Source organism: Pongo pygmaeus, chromosome 10 (genome assembly GCF_028885625.2).
Source record: "Pongo pygmaeus isolate AG05252 chromosome 10, NHGRI_mPonPyg2-v2.0_pri, whole genome shotgun sequence".
NCBI classification, from domain to species: Eukaryota; Metazoa; Chordata; class Mammalia; order Primates; family Hominidae; genus Pongo; species Pongo pygmaeus.
Window position 1 is genome coordinate 3,363,112 of NC_072383.2, and position 21,995 is coordinate 3,385,106.

The 21,995-nt window shown below is 51.1% G+C and overlaps 1 pseudogene; it reads right to left on the bottom strand.

The window, feature by feature from the left end:
- The window catches only part of LOC129009891 (tetraspanin-11-like), a 39,587-nt pseudogene extending 19,394 nt beyond the window's left edge, over positions 1–20,193 (bottom strand).
- Positions 20,194–21,995: the final 1,802 nt, after the last annotated feature.

The following is a 21,995-nucleotide window of genomic DNA, read 5'->3' on the forward strand; positions in this document are numbered from 1 at the left end:
GTGGGCCCAAGAATAACTCTTACTTATGTAGGTCTCTTCTCAAAGGAGCTTGGCCATGGTGATGATGATGAGAATGTTCATCACCAGAGCTACATTTTTACAATCTTTATATAATGTGGTGACTGGTTTCCTAAGACCTGAAAATACTTCCTCCTTATCCTCACACCTCGTCCCAGATAAAATGGCAAGGCCAAGGTGGCAAAGCAGAAAGTAGTGACTTACCTGAGGCCCCAGAGCAAGATGGGCAAGCTCCATGAAAACCAGCTTTTCAGCCTGAGCCCAAGTATTATTTTATCTTTGATCCTGGACCCCATTGCCCTGGCTGACCAAGCCTCGGCATATTTGATGGACGTGTTGCAATTCTGGCTCCCCTCATTTTCAGAAATTAGTTTCTAGGACTTCTTTTTAATCCATCCCCTGATAAAGACCCAGTTAAGTCTGAACCACCCATCATGTCTTCATTTGGCCTAAGATGTAAAAGTTTTCAGAGCCCACATTCAAAACTCTAAAAATATCTTCCTCTTTTGATCCAGGTGGCATCTGTCCTGGTCATCGGCCTCGGGTCCAGATGGCCTGAATTATCTGTCTCTCTCATGCAGTCTTTGCTAAAAGAGAAGGTATGGTGTAAATAATTTAAACCCCATTCCCTCCCCCTCTCTGCAGATTTCTGATGCCAAGCTGATCATCATCTTAGCACCAGCAAAGACGTGCTATTCCTGTCCCCGATGAGCATTTCCTTCTTGAGAAAGTGATTTTGAGGGGCTGCAGATGTGCTTGGAGGAAGGTTTGGGCCGGGACAGATGACGTGCCCATGTGGGAGCTGGACGGCCCCTCTTTGGGTAGCTCCCTGGGCACTCCCATGTCCGCCTCCTGCTGCCTCCTGATCCAAGGTGGATGCACTTCATTCGAGGCCTGGTCTTTCATCCTTCCCTCTCCTCTTCGGGGACCACTTTGTCTAGCGCTAGACTCACTGTGCTTCCCCCTTGGGGCTTCCTTCAGCCCTCAGCTTATTCAAGATTTCAAAAGGAAGTTGGACATGGAGAGGAAAAAAGAAATGAAACCAGGAAGGAAGCGCCAAGAAGCACACAACGCGTTTATGCTGCCTTAACCACACGCTTGACTCTAAATGGGCTTAAAAATTTCTACTTGTGTTAGCCCAAGAAAGGTTCTGCAGCCACCTTTTTGTTTAAACAATCAAATGCTCAATAATTCGGGGGCTGGTGGGCCGGGATATGGGTTACTCAGATCTTCTGCTTCACCCTATTCTTGGTCCCTGAGCCAGTTCTGTCATTGGTTCTTTCAGACCAGAGCACGAAAAGTCAAGAAAGCAAAAGCAGATTCTAGGCCATGGGGTTTGCTGTTTGCTAGCCCCCTGGCAGAGATGCCTGTCCTTGCAGTCCTGAACTGGTGGCCAAGTGTGTGTGCATGCATGTGCAGGTGTGTGCACGTGCAGGTGTGCATGCATGTATGTGCGCACACACATTCATGCTTGTACATGTTTGTGTACATGCACACTTTTTTCTGCTTTCAATTTCAAGCTGCTGCCTCCCTGATGTGTCTGTTTAGTGACTTCAGCCAGAAAGATCACCAGTTCTATGTGGGATGAGAATAAACGCAGGTAGGTCTCCACAGAAGTGAGTAAAGTGGAGCTGAGAAGAAGGACATTGTCTCATGCCAGCCTGTCCAATAGCCACTTTGCCCCAGCCCTGACTCAAGCCTCAGAGAGATGACAAGGCTGTCTCTGTTTATTGACTCCCAGAAGCTCAGAAAGGTGGGTCAAGAGGTGCCCATGAAGCCTTTAGGCAAGCACAGGACCCTGATCTTTACTAAGTCTCCACATCTCTTTTGCACAGCCCTGGGCTCAGGGCTTGGTCCCCTCTGGGCAGGCCATCCAGACTAAGTGACAGTCAGATTGTGTGTGGGGAGGCTGGAGACATCCATTCTTCATGGATCAGCCTGAATGGCTGGACAAATCTTGCAAATGGATTGTATAAGACAGAGTATGGAAGGGGAGGCTGTGATCAGTGGCTTGGAGAGCAGAGTGTGGTCAGGTGCTAAACCTAAGGCTTTTCTGGGAAGAGCTCTTAAGATTAGACTGTTCTCCCAAAAAGCCAATAATTCTGAGTGTCTCCATTAATGCCTAGGTAGCCCACACTCTCACCCAGCCAGTGCCCTTCAGCCTGGAACCTTTGGATGGAGGATTGGACCTTGTGACCTTCAAGTTCCCTTCCAAACCAAATATGCTCTAACCCAGGTATGCTGTTCTTTTCTTATATAATGGGGGCAAGGAGGCACTGGGATGCCCAAGGCGTCTAGGGTCTCACCATGACACCCCTGGTCTCCTGCCCTAGTGGTCTGGGCTGGGCCCTGCACAGAGCTCTCTCTTGTAATCAACCAGATCTCCAAGAGCCACAGCTCCACACAGACCTCCCCATAGATGGACGGCAGGGTGTGCCCTGCACACATCCATCCCTGTCCCGCTCAGCTTCCCGTCCCTCTGCCTTCCTTCAGCCTTGGCCCCCGGGAGAAGCAGACTCTTGGAGTCAATTCCAACAGACTGCAATTCCCAGTCCAGCTCCGGCCCTTACTTCCTGCACGTCTCAGCCTGGCCTCCTCATCTGTAAAGCAGGGGTGAATACTACCTCTTTGGATGCAGTGGAGTGTGGTGGGTCATGGTGGGTCAGAGCATGGGCTTGGAGCCAGACCACATGCCACTCACCAGCAATGTGTATCGCGCATTTGAAAACTTCACATTTTCCTGCTGCCTCCACATCCCCACATACAGGTTGTGTGCACCTGCCTGGGTGACCCAGTGCACTACTGTGATGGGGCCGGCCCTGCCACAAGTTCCCCTGACCGTGACCTAGTAACATTCAAATGCACTGGTGGAATTCCCTCGTGTCTGTTTTTGGTGTGCTTCACTCTGATCCCAAATAAAAAAGCCTCACCTGCTCTCTGCCCCCCACCTGCTTGGTGGAGCCTGGGCCCTGGGTGCTCCTCCCATGCGACCCCTCCCAGCAGAGTGTGCAGTGACTCTGTGGGGCCTGTGAGTCTGGGAACGTCTGTTGTCCTGCGCCTCTCCTGTGCCGCCTCTTTTGGCTGCCCCGATTGACCATTGCCTACAACAATCCCACATGCAGTGTGGTTCTGGACAAATCACTTCCCTGCCCCTGCCCTCTGCTTCCTCCCCTATCAATGCACATAGTAAGAATAAGCTGCTCTTTGGGGCACAGAGAGGACTGAGCTGACATGCGTGAGTGTTGAGAACGGTGCTTGGCAGAGAGTTCAGATTACCGGGACTTTGCAGTTTGCTATAGTAAGGACAGAGGTAGGCGGCTCTCGGTGAACAGTGGCCATTTGTGTTCTAATCAGGCCCCAGGAGGAATGCAGGGCTGTTTCCCTGTGCAGGGACTACTGGCCTTTAAGGGCTCCTCAGAACCAAGGGTCTGGGTCAGAAGAAAGGCTCCAGGTGAGGGCTTCTGCCTTCCCTCTTGTGCTGTCCAGAGGTGAGTCCTGTCCTCCCTCAACAAGATGACTTGGTGGAAGGAAGGAGGCAGCGGGGACCACGCGGCTTGGCAGCCTGCCTGTGGGCAGATCTCCAGGTGTGAGGGGCGGAAGCTTGGCCTGAAGCCTGAGGCCAAGCTGAAGGCCAAGCCTGCTGAGGGGCACGGAGCCAGACAGGACACAGTGGGCTCGCCAACATTGCAGAGGAAAGGGGTTCTCTCTCTGGGCCCAACCGCACTGGTCCCGCAAGCCTCAGGCCCCCTAAGGGCTGGTCGGTGCTGCACGGAGAGAGTATCTCCGCCCCAGGCCATGCTGCGCGCCCGGTTCGCTGGCATGCCACATGCTTCCATCCAGCTACGTTGGTCAGGTCTAGGATGTGCCACTCGGCTCTCGGGGACCTCAGCTGAGCAATCGCATTGCCCAGGATGCTGGAAATCCTCATAATAGGCTCCAGGCCGGAGGAGCCTATTATGGCTGGCCCCCGGCACACCAGTCCCCAATGCTGGAAAAGAGCTCAAAGCCCATGCCCTGGGGCCTTCACCCCTCGGGCCTATCACATCCACTCTCCTAGCGCCCTGGCTCTGGGCTCTCCCTCTCTTCAAAGCGGGAGGGCTGTCCTGCAGGCCCTGTACACAGGCCCGTACACAGGCGCTTCATATCCACGGCTGGAAACTAGGTCGCTGCTGGTGAGAGGCAGCAGGGGACGGTCCGCGGGCTTTCGCAGCACCCTTCCTCTGCCACTGGCTCCCTGGGTCACTGTGCAAAAGCAGAGGCTGCAAAGTCTGTGGTGGAACCTGGGAAGCCGGAGAAGGAACACGGGGGCCTTTGAGGCTTCTTCCCGCTGCCCGATTCCTTTCAGGCTCAGCCTGATTTCTCTTTGAGACTTGGGCTGGTTCTGCCCCTCACACTTCCTTGCTGGTCTGGATATTTTCCAGCCTCATCTGTCCTCTTCTTCTCTTCCAACACACTGGGCTTTGACCCTTGGGAGGGGCTGTGGGGTGAAGAGAGGCCCCAGGCAGCAGGGAGCTTGCCTCTGCCAAGAGGGCATGGAAGTTAGGGAGTTGGGGTCTGCCTGAGTCCTGAGCTGGGCTCCAGGCCTCTGGTCCTGCACGTTCCACTCCAGCCTCCCCTCCTGACACTCTGGGCAGCTGCAGATCTTCCCAGCTTCCCAGGCAGAAACCTGTCTAGGAGCCTCTGGTGCCTGTAACACCAACCATGCACCAGGTGCTCTCCAAACATTCAGATCAGTGGGATATGATCAGACCACCAGGTGGGTGTGTTAGACAACTTCACGGGGGTGTCATCAGAAAATCCAGGCTGGGAGAAATGTGATAGGACAAATGACTTGGTTCTTCAGCACATACTTTGCAAGAGGAGAAAAAAGGAGAGAGAGAGATTGATGGTGGAACTTAGAGGCTAAAGGAGACTTAGGAGACCAATTAACCAATTTTAACACACGGACCTGATTTAGATTCTGACCCCAAAAACTTTTTAAAAAGAACAGTTTATGGGTCAGTTGGGGAGAGCTGAAACTGCCTGGTTATTTCATGATATTAAGGAATCAACTGTTAATAGTTTTTAAGCATGATATTGGTAATGTTACTATGTTTTCTAAAAGAGGATCCTTAAGTTTTAGAGGTACATACTGAAATATTTGTTTTTTAAATGTTTTAAAAAGTTTATTGCTCTTTCAGAAACATGCTGACATATTGACAGATGATTTGATATCTGGAATTGCTTCAAAACCATCCTGGGGTGGGGAGGGGGAGAGATGGAGGGGAGGGTGCAGGCCAGCGAATGGAGATGGACTATGAAGTGGTGACTGTTGAGCCCTGGGTGATGGGAAGATGGAGGTTCATTAAAGCACTTTTTAAAATTTTTGCATATCTTTGAAAATTGCCATGATAAGATCTGGAAGGAGGAGGAAGAGAAACAGGAAGAGAAAGGATGAAAGAGAGGGAGAGGAGGACGAGGGGAAAAAAGATGAGGAGGAGGAAGAGAAGGCAGAGGAAAAGGGAGAAGGAGGAGAGGAAGGAGAAGGGAAGGGAGAAGGGGAAGGAGAGGAGGGAGAAGAAGGAAGGGGCAGAGGAGGAGGAGAGGGAGGAGGAGAGACAGATGAGAGGGAGCTACTACTGCAGCTGCTGAGGCTGGCCTCCTGGCCTGTGTCCTAAGATCCTGGAGAACACCAGGCTGGAGAGCAGCCACCCCCTCTCTGGCTGTCCCATGGCCTCAGCCCCTTCCCACTCCAGGACTGGAGCCCTTCTCCCTTGCTGGGGACCTCACTGGGAGATAGGGTGGTAGTGCAGGGTCCCCCTCCCTGCAAAGCATGGCGAGGCAGCCCTTCTGCTCCTAGGAGATGGTGCTGTAGCCCAGGAAGCCGGTCACCATGACGAGAGTACCTGCCCAGATGAGGATGCAGGTGGAGGCAGTGAAGGTGCTGGAGGCCAGGATGCTGAGGTAGCCACTCCTCTCCACCAGGGTCCAGATACCCATGGCCAGGACAGCTGCCCCCCTGACCTGCAGGAGACCACCAGGTTGGAGCAGGGGGTGGCGGGGGCCTCAGGAGCTGCCATTCCTTGAGTGCCTGCTGGGTACCAGGCACTTCTCATGCGTTGTCTTATTCAATTCAGGCCTCCTAAGAGCCTGTGAGAACAGTGTGGTGGCCTAGCTTTATAGATGAGGAAATGGAGGCTGAGAGAGGTTTGCAGGCTTGTCCAAGGTCACACATGTAAGCGAGCTGCAGATTTTGAATCTGGGTCTGACTTCTGATTCTGTGCATCTTACTATGGTTCCTACTGCATATGAGGCGGGGAGAAATGACTTCAGTTTTGGGGATGACCAATATACCTGAGTCCCTTCGCCTCCCCTCCCCTCAGAGCGCTCCCTCCCTCTGTCCACATTTCCCTGATGGATGTGGAGGTGCCCTTTTGAGCACCGCCCCTTGTTCAATCCTTATGTTTGCCCATTGGGGAAGCACGGCTGGGCCCCTTATCCCTCCCTGTTCTACAGAGGAAGGAACTGAGGCCCATGGAGAAAAGGTAAATGGCCTGAGTTAGGGGCAGGGCCAGGACCAGGACTCAGAGCCCAGGGTGTGCTCGCTCAGTCTCGCTGCCTCCATGGTGGAAGGGCCACTGTGCTGGACAAGTTGGAGCTCCCTGGGACCACAGGAGGAGGGAGGAGAGACTTCTTTGCTGTCTGATTCCCTTTCAGTCCTGAGAGGGGGCAGGGACGGGACGCTGCTGATTTGCAGGTCTGGGGGATGCCTTCTTAGAAATAGAGTATCTGGGAAATGTAGCTGGGGTGGCGGGGCTTGCCTGTTCTTTCCTGCGATGAAGCTGAGTAGCCCTTTTAGTGACTTATCCTCAGCAGGGGATAGTGCGTGGGTGCAAGTGTCCCCAAGGTGCCAGATGGGGGCTGTTTGGAGTGTTTTCCCAGGATTTGGGTCCTCTGGGAGCTCTGACCATCTCTGTCATTTGCTCCTGGGAAGGTGGATTTCTGTCTCCCAGTCTCTGCCCGCCATGTAGGGATGGGTCCATTTCCTCTGATGGGCAGTAGATGCTTCCTCAAGGGGTCTTGGGTGTAGCCAAAGCTAGAGAAGCCCCCCCGGGCTCTGTTCACACCCCCTGATGCTTTTCCCTGCAAGTTGTCTCCCATCTGCCCCAGGAAGACTCTCTGTATAACCCAACCTGTCACTTCCCAGTTCTCTGTTTCGGGGAGTCGCAGACCTTGGCTGAGCAAATGGAAGGTGGTCCTTAGCAATGAACAGGCACCTACATTACTCAACTCGCAAGTATTTTACCATTTTGCCATTTTCTCTTTTGAGCTTTGCAACAGCTCTGTGAGGATGGGGCTGGGCAGGAGGGGACGGCTATCCCTGTCTTGCAGATAAGAAAATTGAGGCTTGGAGAGAATAAGAATGTGCCCAAGATGACACCATCAGAGGGTTTCAGAATTGAGGTGCAATTCAAAACCCAGTTATTTGAGGGCAAATCCAGGACTCTGTCCTTGGATCCCCCAGAGTAGGCTGGGCCTGCTTCTCTCTTACTTCTACGTTTTTAATAGACATAATTTCTTCAAAGTGCCATTTTATCTCCACAGGTACCTCCAGACACCACCCAGCCTGCAGCAAATGGAATGGGAGAGGCTAATACATCATAATTTTTCAATTCCATGATGCCCATTTTTTCTCACATTTTAACATCTCTAAAATTGGGGCACATCTTATGATTGATGGCATCTTACAATTACACTTGGCAGTACTTTTTCTTGGTGATACAAAAAAACAAGAGTGTGTCTTACAACTGATAGCTTAGATTCAGTGAAATCCTAGAATACAACAGGTTTGAAAATTCTTTGTGGGTGAGCGTTATCTGTGGTCCATACAAATTCCATGACCAGTGAGGGATTTCCTGAGTCTGGGTTCCAGCAAAATATCCTGGACAGAATTCTTTTTGACCCTCTACAGCACACCTGGAAGGTTTGGGTGCAGGTCCCAACTGTGTATAACTAGCTCCGTGACCTGAAGAGAGTCCCTGAGCCTCTCCAGACCTCAGTTTCTTCACCTCTAGAAGAAGGGAGTGAGTTATATTAGACCAGTAGTTCCCAGCCTGTAACTACCAAGGACAGTTTGATTATTTTTTCCCATGGATTTTATGTTTTGAGGGATTTTGCCTATCAAAGTGCATTAATTAAGTAATAATTCACTTCTCATTTTTTATTAATCAAAGGCACATATAGTGCCAGGAAGAGATTCTGAACAGCATGAGGCAGTCAACTTGACTACACTGAGTTGATCTAACTCCAGCAAAATGCCAAGAATCTTAGCTTTTCATGAGAATAGCCTCTTTATAGAAATATGCGCATTATCCGTGATCCGTTAGGCTTCTTCAGCCTGTCCCTCAAACCAGAGTGGAGGCTGAGCATATGGCTCTGGGGCCACCAAAAGACATACGTTTGGACTGGTCTGGGGACAATCTGTTGGGAGACACAGAGCCTCACTGAGAGCCTGATGAAAAGCTTTGTATCCTTTGCCCAGAGAAATGGTCATCCACATGAAATAATACCCTCGGGGCCAGGGGCTGAAGTCTATTTTGCACTACCTGATGAGCTCTGGCCTTTACGGTCTCTAGGCCTCCTCCGCCCCTATGGCGCCCTAAGACCTGGCTGTACAATCACCTGGGGAGCTTTGAAAAACCCAGGCCCCCCTGCAGGCCCATCCGTGTCTGTGGGAGTGGGACCCAGGCATGAATTTTTTATGAAGTTCCCGGGTGATCCCAGCTGAGAACCATTGCCCAGAATTAACCAACAGGGGTCCAGGTGTCCTGCCCTCCTCTTCCCAGTTGGTGGCGCTGTGCTGAGCCTCGCAGAACACAGCGGCGTTCCGCTCGCTCAGTCCCAGGAGGGGCCCCTTGAAGCTCCAGGTTCCCTCCCCTGGGAGGAGTTGCCTGGAGGGCTGCTGAGATTTGTTCAGGACCTGAACCCCATCCTTTCCCTCCGTCTGTTTGTTAGGGTGTTTGCTTTGGCAGAAGCTTTAAGGTAGAAAGTGGGGTAATCCTGAGGAACAGAATTTTCATCTAAAGGAGCAAAAATCAGATTATGCAAGAAAGGAAAAAACCATAGCTCCCAGGGGAGTCAGAGGCTATGAGAAATGCAGCCCCGGAGAGGAGCAGCGTGGATCCGGCCGACGGAGGCCTGCTCTCTGCCAGGGCACCTGCTGGCCACACAAATGGGGCTGGGATCTTGCAAAGCTTGCCAACTGATGCCAGATCCTGGGCCATGGGGCAGGGTCTGGAAGGGGTCTGGAGGGACACACTTCCCTGATTCAGGTCTAGAGAACAACAAATCCACATGCATTGCTCTCCAGAAGAAATCAGCAGATGAGTCTGAGTCAACGGGGCCTGGTTATACTTAGCCAGGGGTCTGCAGGAGCCAGAGTGCTGCAAGTCCTCTGGGAAGCTCCTGCCGGGGACGTGGTCAGCTCTTTAGAAAGCAAGCTTTCCTCTGAGCAAGGGAAGGAAAACTGCTCACTGTTGGAATGGGTCATCAGAGGGTGCCACGGGAGGGCGGAAGTCAGCAGGTCTGCGTGCCAGTCCTGGCTGTGCCCTTGACTGGGTATGTGACTGTGGACAGACAGTTGGCCTCTCAAAGCCTCAGTTTCTTCATCTGCAAACTGGGGGCACTGGATGGGAATATCTCTGAGGTCCCTTCCACATGGTTAAACTGTCCCTGTTAGCATTGGACAACAACATTCTGCCAAGACACCGCCAGCAAGATGCTTCTGGACCAGCGGCTCATGGCTGTCCCTCAAACCACTTGGAAACTGCCCAGTTCAACGGAGAGCAGTGGAAGACTGGTGGGGCAGGGAGAGAGCTGACCCCAGTGAGCGGTTTTAACAACCATTGGCGCAGAGTTGATTCAACAGTATTTGGCTCTTTGTAGAAACTGGGTTGGTTTTCTGTGGAGTATTAATGGCATTTCTCAAATCTATAGCCTGTGGCCGATTAGCCAGCAAACCCTGCATAGGGTGAAGCCAGGCAATGAGGACGTGAGCAGACCAGTAGGGGCGGAGCAGGTCACCCATGCCGTGTAATTTTAGGAACTTCTCATTTATAGGAGAGAAACATTGCCAAAGTGTGGCTTACGTTATCATAGGGAGAAGCGTTAGCTTGAACTGCCACACATGCCTGGGGCTGGATAGAAATAAGGCAGCAGGCCTGAAGGAACGCAGGCAGCGGAGTAACAGTAAATGTAGGCTTTTTCTTTGTCCTGCTAGCTAGGGCTTCTGTGCTGAGAGCTGGGGGGAAGACGGGGTGGGGCAGGAGCCAGGACCATGGGACCCCCAGTAAAGAAGGATCCCCCGGGCAGAGGAGTTCTCTACCTTCGGTGCTGGGGTTGGGTGGGGGGAGCCCATGGCATGGGAGGCAGAAATGCACTGGCTGACAGTATAGTTCATTTATTTGATGTTTGCTACTACCAGCCAAGCATCACGCTGGACTGAAAAGGTTTTTGGCCTGGACAGGAGTTCCCCCATTGGGAACCACACACAAAAAAACACACACATAAAATCCATGGGAAAAAATAATCAAACTGTCCTTGGTAGTTACAAGTTGGGAACTACTGGTCTAATATAACTCACTCCCTTCTTCGAGAGGTGAAGAAACTAAGGTCTGGAGAGGCTCAGGGACTCTCTTTAGGTCACGGAGCTAGTTATACACAGTTGGGACCCACGCCCAAACCTTCCCGGCGTGCAGTAGAGGGTCAAAAAGAATTCTGTCCAGGATATTTTGCTGGAACCCAGACTCGGGAAATCCCTCACTGATCATGGAGGTTGTATGGGCCACAGATAACGCTCGCCCACAGAGAGTTTTCAAACCTGTTGTATTCAGGTGTGGACCCCACTATGGCCTGAGAGCCTGTGTGCCTCTCCTTCCAGGTCAGTCTGGTCAATGGCACCATCAACCACCCACCCTAGACCAGACCAGACACCTCAGGGTCACTATTGACTCCTTCCTGTCCTCTCAACGACAGTCAATTCCCCTCTGCTCTCAAACATGTCTCCATCTCCCCACCATCAGCTCCCAGCTCCCGCTCTACATGCAGGCTGGCACACCGTGCCCCAAGGCACCCCCTGCTGAGCAATCTCCACAGGCTCCAACGCTCAGAGCCCAAAGCCCAGACTCTTTTGCATGGCCTCAGGGCTCTTACGTGTCTGGCCTTAACCTATTTTTGGCTTCATCTTCTGCTACTTTCCTTCCTCCATACCTGGGCTTTAATCACCATGAACAAAGTAGTTGCTTTTCTTGTAAACATTGTAGATACCCACTAAACATGGCAGCAATAGGAGAGTGGTAAAGAGGGTGAACTCTGGGGTGAAGTGCCGGTGTCCGAGTCCAAGCTCCTCTGTTTACGGCTGTGTGGATTTGGAGAGGTTACCAAACTCTGGGCCTCTGAGAGGCTCTCTCCTGTCCCTTCCCAACCTGCTCACATTGTTCTCTTTGCCCTTCCTTTTCCACAGAATTCCTACTCACCCGTTAAGCCCCATCTCCAGTGCGGCACCTGCTCTGACTGTGCTGGGCAGGTGAGCTCGTCCCTCTCCTGCACACCTGTGGCACTGCTCACCTCACAGCAGCCCTCGGCCTGGGGGTGGGAGACTCCCCCGACTCCCCTCAGAACCCTGGGCCCAGCAAACCACCTGGCACCCAGGAGCCACCCACATGAGTGTGGGACTCCATGAATGGGGCTTTGTAGGGGGCTTTGGAAATAGCGGCATCTGCTCTCCTCACCCGTCTGTCTGCTGAGCTCCTGAGGCAACAACGAGTATCCCCTTCCCTGTTTTATGGCCATTTTTATTTTTGGAGGGGCAGTCTGCAAAGTGTCAGCAGTCCCCAAGGGCAATGGACTTTCCTCTGGGTCATTAGGAAGAAGCCCCTGGAAAGGATCTTCACGCCAGACCAATGCTTGGCTATTCTCATTCTTTCTTTCAACCCACACCCACTGTGCACTTGCTATGAGGATGCCAGGCTCTCAGGCCATAGTGGGGCCCACACCTGTCACTGCCCCTGCCCTCATGTCACAGGCCAGTGACATGTCACTGCCCCTGCCCTCATGTCACAGACCAGTGACTAGGTGGGAAATCACCAGGGTGATTTCCATTAGAAAGAGAGGAGAATGGGTCTAATTTCAGGGAGGGGGGCTGGCAAACAGAGCCTGGGGGCTCAGGAGAGGACTGGGAGGCCACGTCTGAGCAAGGCTTGGTTGCTTTTAAAGAATGGTGCCCCGTTCCCACATCAGAAGAGTCAGCTGAACCCCGGGCTGCAGTCCCAATGGTGCACTGCTGAGCCTGGCGCTCACATGCGGGGTAGATGGCACCTCAGTGCCACACCCGAGCCTCCGAGCTCTCCAGGAGGGCATAGGCAAGCATGCATCAGGCACCACTGCTCACCCTGCTCGTGAGTGACCCTTTTCTGAGCACCAGGCAAGCATTTCTCCCCGGCTCTGTCCATGCTACCGTTGCCTTGGTTTGACTGAATCTTCAAGGACAGGCTTGTCATGCTAAGGGCCATTTTCCACTTTGAGGCATTCTTTTCTTGGTTCTCTGGTTTTAAAGAGCACTTGATAAAATAAATCAGAGCACTGCTTCCCCCTCTCTCTTCCCCAATCCCATCTACCCTTATAACAAGAGCAGAATCGCATGGGACATACCGAGGGGTGGAGCTGGAAAGGAACATAAAACCACCTTCCAAACCCAGCTCAGTATCCAAGGGAAACCTTCCTTGGAGCTGTCTCTCCCCACTCCACCCTCAGCAAACCATTCTGTCCTCTGTACCAGCTCCATGTCTTGCCCATGTTTTTGTAATTATACTCATCACTGCCTATTTGTTTTATTTGCTACCTTGTGTGTCCTCTTTTAGCCTCTTGATTAAACCTTATTCATCTTAGTATCTCCAATGGAGTCCTACATGTGGGAGGGAAGAAAGAAGGAAGGAAGGAAGGGAGGGAGGAAGGAAGGGAGGAGGGAATTGAGTTCAACCCCTTTTATATTCTGGATGGAGAAACTAAGGCCCAGAGAAAAGTGACTTTTCTACAGTCACACAACTAGCCAGGGGAAGCATGGAGTCTAGAACTCAGGAATCCTAATGCTCAGTTTAGTGTCCATTTTATCAGTTGGGCTGCTGACCCACATGAAGCTGCTTGGCCCAGGAAGCAAGTTGTGTGGTGCCTGGGCTACAGCAGATCTAGAGTCCCTGAGCTGCAGAAGGGCAGCTAGGAGGGGTGACCATAGCTTCATCCTGACTTGTCTCACTCACCATGGCCCTGAGTAGACCAAACGCACATCCCTCTTGATATGGTTTGGCTGTGTCCCCACCCAAATCTCATCTTGAATTGTAGTTCCCGTAATCTCCACATGTCGTGGGTGGGACCTGGTGGGAGGTAATTGAATCATGGGGATAGGTCTCCCATGCTGTTCTCATGAGTGAGTTCTCATGAGATCTGATGGTTTTGTAAGGGGTTTTCCCCGCTTTGCGTGGCACTTCTCTCTCTCCTGCCACCTTGTTTGCTTCCCATTCCACCATGATTGTAAGTTTCCTGAGACCTCACCAGCCATGCTGAACCATGAGTCAATTAAACCTCTTTTCTTTATAAATAACCCAGTCTCGTGTATTTCTTCATAGCAGCATGAGAATGGACTAATACACCCCTCAACCATGGCCCTGTCCCCCAGCAGATCCTGAGAGCCAAGAGGGGTAGAGGTGCCCTGAAAGCCGTGGGGAGTCCCATGCCATTCAGCATCTGAAGAAGCGGTGCAGCAGAGAAACCAGCTACTGGGTCCCTCACCTGTTTTTCCTCAGATGGCAAGCCCAGGAAGGGGGCAGAGGCCACGTTCAGTGGGGTGATGCTGTCCGAGGTGAAGGGCTTTCTAGCTCTGGCAAAGAGGTGAGCAGAAGGCCCCACCAGGGCCTCCCTAGATCCTGAAGTGATGCTCCCAAGCCACCTCATTCCCCTGCCATGCTCGATCCTCTATCTTCTCTGCCACCTGTCTTGGTCCCATGCCTCCTTTAAGGGCTCCCAAGCTTCCCTATAGGCTGAGCCCTCCTGGTGGCCTGGGAAGGAGCAAGGTCTCCGCTTCAGGAGCAGAGGCAGCCTCTCCAGTCACGGAGTGCTTCCCATTGCCTGGCAGAGCTCCTGGGAGGCTGGAAAAGTTTTGATTATGAACACAGCCAAGCAGCTAATTAAAATAATAAATTAGAGAAAAACATTGCAGGGGTAATGGTAGCTGCAGGGAGCCGTGGAGGAAAAGGGAGGGGAAAGAAACACATCTTCTAGGTGGCCACCTAGGAAAGTCTGGGCCACATTTTCTTTTTAGGGCCGTGAAAGAGGCAAGAAAGTGTTGGCATTTTGGTTCCTCCCCAGCTCAGCAGGATCATCCCATAATGATTATGGCTTAACTGAAATCCTAGGTGAGGTGGGGCAGTGGGAGTCAGAGATAGGGTGACGGGGAAGGATTGCCACCTGAATCCTGCTTCATGTTTTGCAAACTTTGGAATGTGACCCATTTGGGTGATAAAGTACATTTAGTGGGTTGTAACCTGCACTAAAAAAAGTGAGTTAAAATAGTAGAGAAAATATCAGCATGCATCTGTATTAGGATTTTCCAGATGAGCAGAACTAATAGGATCTACGTATATATGAAAGGGCGTTTATTAAGGAGAATCGACTCACAGGATCCCAAGGTAAAGTCCCACAATAGGTCATCTGCAAGTTGAGGAGCAAGGAAGCCAGTGGTGGATCAGTCCGAGTCCCGAAACCTCAAAAGTAGGGAAGCCGACAGTGCAGCCTTCAGCCTGTGTCCAAAGGCCCAAAAGCCCCTGGCAAACCACTGGTGTAAGTCCAAGAGTCCGAAAGCTGAAGAACTTGGAGTGTCATGTTTGAGGGCAGGAAGCATCCAGCATGGGAGAAAGATGAAGGCCAGAAGACTCAGCAAGTCAAGTCCTTCCATGTTCTTCTGCCTGTTTTATTCTAGCCATGCTGGCAGCGGATTAGACAGTGCCCACCCACACTGAGGGTGGGTCTGCCTCCCCCAGTCCACTGACTCAAATGTTAATCTCCTTTGGCAACACCCTCACAGATGCACCCAGGAACAATACTTTGCATCCTTCAATCCAATCAAGTTGACACTCAATTTTAACCATCATAGCATCACACACTGTAAGGGTAAGTTTAGTTTTATGAATGTTTCATGCAAACATTTCTTATGCCTCCATGCATATCATGAGTCACCATCAGAAAAGTCTTAAAGTCAGCACTATGGACAGAGAACGTCATTAAAGAGACCAGGCATGCCCATTAGTCTCATCATAATAGTTATGCGCAATAGCTAAGCACCAAGTATGTGGCACAAATTGTGCTATTTTTCTAAATATTAACCTCTAATTCTTACAGGTATTGGTATTCTCATTTAGCACATGAAAAAACTGAGGCTCAGTGAGATTAAGTGATTTGCCTAATGTCTTAGTTCAAGCTGCTGTAACAAAATGCCACAGTCTGGGTGGCTTAAACACCAGAAATTAATTGTCTCACAGTTCTGCAGGCTGGGAAGTCCAAGATCAAGGTGATTCTGTTCTGGGTGGGGCTCTCTTCCTGGCTGGGCAATGGCCACCTTCTTCTTGTGTTCTTACCTGGTGCTTGTCTATGGCAAAAAAGAGAGCCCTCCCTCTCTTCCTGTTCTTAGAAGACCATCAATCCTAGCAGAACAGAATCATGCCCCATGGACTCATTTAGCCTTATTTACCTCCCTGTCTCCAAATACAGGCACATTGGGGGTTAGGGCTTCAACATATAACTTTTGGGGGGACACAATTCAATCTGTAGCACCTAATGTCCCAGGGCAAATAAATAATGAAGTCTGAATTTGAATCCAAACTTGAGTCTGAGCCTTCCCAGCATGCTGTGCTGCCTCGTTAAGTCATGAATGCCCCGAGGACACTGGGAAAGTGTGCGATTTATAGCTGGGGCTGCAAAGCGTGGTGGCCAAGCACACAGGCTGGGGCCAGGCAGCACTGGGCTACAGCTCCGGGTCAAGGCAAAGTGCTTCCCGTTCCTAAAGTAGGGTTCTAAGAGAGCCATTCGCAGCTTCAGGCAGGGCTGGGAGGATGAACGGGATGATGCACCTGCAAGGACAAGCACAGAGGCCCACCATAGTGAGTTCCAGGAACGCTGGGAACTTTGTTTACTGATAGATCCTATGGGCCTAGACCCATGCCTGGCACTTACTAGGTGCTTCATACAAGTTGTGGACTGAATTTTTAAATTGTCATTTTCATCACTGACCTGGTATTAGAATACCTGCGTGCCAGTGTTAGCTTTATCAACACTATCAGACCTTGGGTGAGATTCAGAACTGGGTGGCCTGTTCCCTGTCTGTAAAGTGAGGATAATAATGACACAGACCATCCAACAGCACCTGTCAAATGCTGGGCTCAGAACTGCATGGGGCCAACCCAGGTTTCCCCTCTCGGTGCTGGGTTTCGATAAAGAGTGCAGGGTGATAGACTAGAGAGGACCTCGTTCTGGGGGAGAAAGGAAGCTTGTGTTTCTCCTGTGCTGTGCCTCATACCTGGGCAGGCTCAGGCAGGAGGACAGCGATTGGACGCTGGGGGTGTCTGCGTGGGAGGGAACCTTCTCTTGTTAGAAGGGATCCTCACTGGTCAACGCCCCCTCCTGGGGAATTCTGGTGAGTTCCTAGGGACTTGGTGCTCTGTCCCTAGGGACTGGGCCTGCAGGCTGCCCAGTGTCTACCCCTGAGGAGATTGCAGCAGGTCTTGGGGACCGGACGCCAGGACCCCCTGCGTTGGAGACTGAGGTCTGAACCTTCAAAATCCAACCATCCCCCACCAGGGAAAGAAGTCTGAGCTGAGCTGGTCCCTGGGAAGCTGGTCCACGGCCAGCCAGGCCCTCGGCAGGGGTATTTTTAACTGGAAGCAGGGAGCGCTGCACGAAGGAAGCTCCCCTTGCTGGCAACTGCACCAGTAACACACTTGCTGCGCAGCTGTGTGCACTGCCACTGACAGGCCCTTCTCCTTCCCACCCCAAAAGGATGCACACACCCAACAGGCCCTGGGTCCTCCCCAACCGTGGTCACCACGTCTGCTGCCCTCTCCCACCTACGGGACTTTGGCGTAGGCAGGAGTGCAAGGTCCGAGCCCTTCCACAAATATTTGGGCAGAGCACCTCAAGACAGCCCTAGGGACTAAAGAGCCGATGACCCTCTGTCCCCATCTGCTACTGCCCAGCCCTCTCCTGGTGCCTAACCGGTGGTGCCTACACGGAGTCCACTTCCTCTACCCTCCCGTCTCTGCACTTTCCTGAAAGTGCTTTCCCCACAGCTGCCCCTCTGTTGCTAAGCCCAGTGGCCTCTTCCAGGCCTCAGAACGCTTGATGTTGCCTTACCCTTCAACACCGCTGACCTTCTTGGGCCCCTGGCTTCCCTCCCACCTGGCTGGCTGTTCTGCCTCAGGCTCCCCTGATCAAACTGTAAGCACTGATCAGCTTGTCTGGGGCTGTCTTGGTTTTAGACTAAAAGTCTCACATCCTGGGAACTCCCTCAGTTCAGGGCAAACTGGGACTGTGGGTCACCCCAGACTCACCCTGACCTTGGGGGCACCCTAGACTCACCCTGACCTGTGGGGACACCCTAGACTCACCCTGACCTGTGGGGATGCCCTAAACTCACCCTGACCTGTGGGGATGCCCATGTCTCCTTCTTGCCTCTCGTTTCCTCTTGATCTCCATGCTCTCCCTAAGGGATCTCCTGTATTTCTGTGGCTGCAGCTGCCATTGGGGTGGGGATGATCCCCAAGTCTGGGGTGCCAGCCTAACTCTCTCCTGAGATCCAGACCTGTAAGCTAACTGCCTACAGGGCATCTCTGCTCAGAGGTCTCCTGGCACCTCGAAAAGTCACCATGTCTACATCTGACCTCACCATCTGACCCCAAACTTCTCTCTCCAGTCTGGTTTCAATGAAGAGCTCTACCATCCATCAGGAGACTCATATCCCAGGCACCTCTTCCAGCCAAAGGCACCTCTTCTTGTCAATTTCACCTCCTAAATCCCTTGACTCCAGGTATTTCTATCCCCACTGTCATTCCCAAACTGCAGGTCACTACCATCTCTCACTTTGATCAGTGCAAAGTCTAGAGGAAATATCAATAGTGGCCATTCCTGGGATGGCCAGTGTTATGGGTTGGACTGTGTCCCCCGCCAAAGATATGTTGAAATCCTAACCACTGGAACCGTGAACGTGGCCTTATTTGGAAATAAGATCTTTGCAGATGTAGTCAAGTTACAATGAGGTCAGAAGGGTGGGCCCTAATCCAACATGACTGGTGTCCTTGGAAGGGAAAGACGTCACGCAAAGACAGAGACACACAGGAGAGCAGCATGTGACAGCAGAGGCCTCAGAGATGGGAGGGATGCAGCTGCAAGCCAAGGAGTGCTGAGAATTGCCAGCCACTCCCAGAAGCTGGAAGAGGTGATAAAGTGTCCCTCCCTTAGAAGCTCCAGAGGAAGCACAGCCCTGCTGATGCCCTGATTTTGGACTTGCAGCCTCCAGAACTGTGAGAGAGTGAATTCCTGTTGCTTAAAGCTATCCAGTCTATGGCACTTTGCTACAGCAGCCCTGGGAAGTTAACGTAGGGAGATATGGACAATTTTCATTTTCTTAGCATACTTTTCAATATTTTAGAGGTGATCTGTAGTGGATACATAAGACTTTTATGATTAGGAAAAACATAGTCATTCTTAAAAAGAAGTGCTCATCATTAGGAATCCTAAGCGTCCTATTGGATTTGTTCCTGAGAATTGAAGCCATCTATGCCACACAGTTTACTGTCCTCATCAACACAGCTTTATTATTCCACGGGAGACTCTTGCCCAGGAAGATAAAAGCTGAACATAATTTTATTGTTCATTTCGGGGACTTTGCAAATAACATTTACACAAACAGCAGATTGTACAACTTTTTAATAGCATCTAATGACTGTCTTTTCACCAAGACTCTTCAAAAACTCTTGCCTTGCCATGTCTTCCCATCTCAAACTCCTAGGTCATGGCTCTTCCCAATCCTAATCAAGTCCCTGCAGGAAAGATGCTCAAAACTCAGACATATCCCATTTGCATTTGCTTTTCTGAGATGATTCTAAGACTCTGTAAAGGGTCTTCTCCCTTACCATGGTAGCAGGAAACCCGGCTGCCTTATCCGAGGGTTGATTTGGTGGTATTTTCAGGCATTTGACATCTGATATTCAAAATATTGCATTTATCGAATGCAATCCCAATCATCCCTGAACTGTAGCCAGGGAAACAGGCTCCTCGAACTTAAGTTGCCCAAGGCCACACCATTAGTAGCTGGCAGAGCCTAGGTCCAGCTGCCTGCAAAGCCTGCACTCTTACTCTTCTCCTGCTTTCCCAAATTTAGTGAGACTGTAATACAAAATACTTACATTCTGGTGTCTGGCTATTTTTGGGAACTGGTGGTATTCGACTCCCAATTGTCCAGATGATGGCCCCAAGTGGACAGGCTGTGGTCCTCAGGAAGACATCACCCAGGCAGGTTTCCTGCGGGGAGTCACCAAAGAGACCATTTCCATCACAGGCAGCAGCAGTCTGAGCTCCCAGGACTTCTGTTTCCCTGCCCTGTGCCTGGAGAATGTTAACCATGAAAGGCAAATGGGCTTCGGTTGGAAACAAGCCATTATTAGCCACTATTTCAGGCAGTCACATTTCCCACAAGGCACTTGTGCAACAAGTTAGCAGGGAAGAAAGAAGCCGAGCGTTTGTACAGCAGGGCCAGAACACAAAGCTCATTGTGATGTTTGTGCTTCTATTCAGACATCATGTGGTACGGACTCCACGCCAACCTGCAGACCGGATTCTTTTCTTCCCCCTCAGTAGCAAACATACACGTTTGCTTTAAAGTAGGCAGAATTTGCCCATGGGTGGTCTTTGATTTGGAAGAAATCAACTTCAAAGTGGCGACTCACAAAAAACAAAGGTGGCTTGACTCATTCAGTGCTCGGGAAAGGGGATGTGTGTGCAGAATTCACTCATCCAGAAGCAGAAGTTGAAGACAAGGAGTAAATACTTCAGGTAGATTATCAGCCAGTCATCCTGCTTGGTCTTGTAATGGGCCATGGCTGCTGAACCTAGAGAAGGCATGCAGGCTGGGCTGGGGAATTACCGAGAGCCACCTCACCCCTCCAGGAGCCAGGGCGCCTCAGCCAGGTTCTCTTTGAAGGGCTTATTTGCCTGTCTTGCCAGGGATCTTTGAGGCTGTGGGTGTGCAGCATGGAGCAAAGATCAGGGAATCACGAAGGCTACTGGATGCCTTAGTGGAGGTGAATTTGGGCAGAATTTTCCAGACCTTCAGGTGCCAGTTTTGTCCTCTTGACAAAGGTCTAACCTACAAATCTTCCACAGATTTCCCCTGGCCTTGTTGTGTTCTTATTCTCTTTCCCTGTCTCATCAGGGTTTCAGGACACAAGTTTATCTGTCATAGACACACACTCTTTCTCTCTCTCTCTCTCTCTCTCTCACACACACACACACACACACACACGTTCAGCATGGCTGCTTTGCAGTGGAAACCTGTACTCCACATCCACAGGTGTGGCAGGAGTCCCACATCAGAGCATCTGTGCTGGAAAGACCTCAGTGATGACCCATTCCACCTCACCTGGGCTCTACACCCCTTGACTTCCCAGATGAGGAAGCAGGTCCAGACAGGCCCAGACTGTTTGGCAGGAGAAGTCTAACAGCCTCTGGAGTCTAGCTCTTTGGGTTCAAACCCTGATCTGTCACAAGATGTGTGACACTTTGGGCAAGTGACATGACTTCCCATCTCTCAGTGTTCTCATCTGTAAATGGGGATAATGATACCTACATCATAGGGTTGTTTTGAAGATTAAATGGGATAATCTATGTGACATGTTTAGCATAGTCCTTGGCACATAGTAAGTATTTAATGTTAGCTTTTATTATTACATGCCTATAGAGCTGGTACTAGAACCTAAGACCCCAGTCCTAAAACTCCAATCTTTGCCCCAGCACCATGCTCTGTCTCTTGTCCTGACACCCATCAATGGATTTTCTAGGGAAAGTCAACATTGGTGATAAAGGCAGAGAAGGCCCACTGTACTCAGTAATCCCATTTGCTTCTTAGTCAGTCTGAACCTCAGTAAGTCTGAAGCCTTTATGGTTTCCTCTTCACCTGGACCTACTTGTACCCCTGGGCACCTGCATACTCACAGAGTAGTTGCTCTTTAAGAAATTGTCCCCATTTTGGGAAGCTCTTTTGTTTCAGAACCATACGCAATGAGGCATTGGTTTTGCCCATGACCTTCTCTTCCTCTGTCATTCCCAAACCCCCATCAGGCCCTCCTCCCACCCTGCTCTTGCGTCCTTGGCTGGTGCTGGGCCAAAGCCCGAATTACTTCCCTGAGCCACTGCTCTGCCTTTTATTTCAAGCTTATGGGCTCACGGAGACAGGGAGAGAAGAGGAGAGAAAAGAAAAGGTGGCTGTCTTATTTGGGATTTCTATTTGCAGACCTTGAAGAAGGTAATTTAAGACTGTTAGTCTTCTCATTAAAAAAAGACAAAACCCATTTTTCTTCAATTTAGTTTGAGAGATAGGGTTGTGGAAGAAATACAGGAGAAAAAAAGGAAGCCTGTCAAGAATGGTGATGGATGGGGGCGGCCAGGCAATCGAGCAGAAGCTGTTTGGTGGTCATTCTGCAGTTGGCCCTGATAAGAGACTGGGTGCAGCGTCCTCTGGGCGCCATGGGTTTTTAGTAAGCTGAGGGATTTGTGGGGGCCTGGGCGCTCCTGTCTGCAGTCTCCCTCCCTCTGCACGTCCCTCCCCTCCCAGCCAGGGCCTACTAGACTCCTAACACAGAACCTTCTCTCAATCTGCAGCAAAGGGGCAAGATTCACTCACT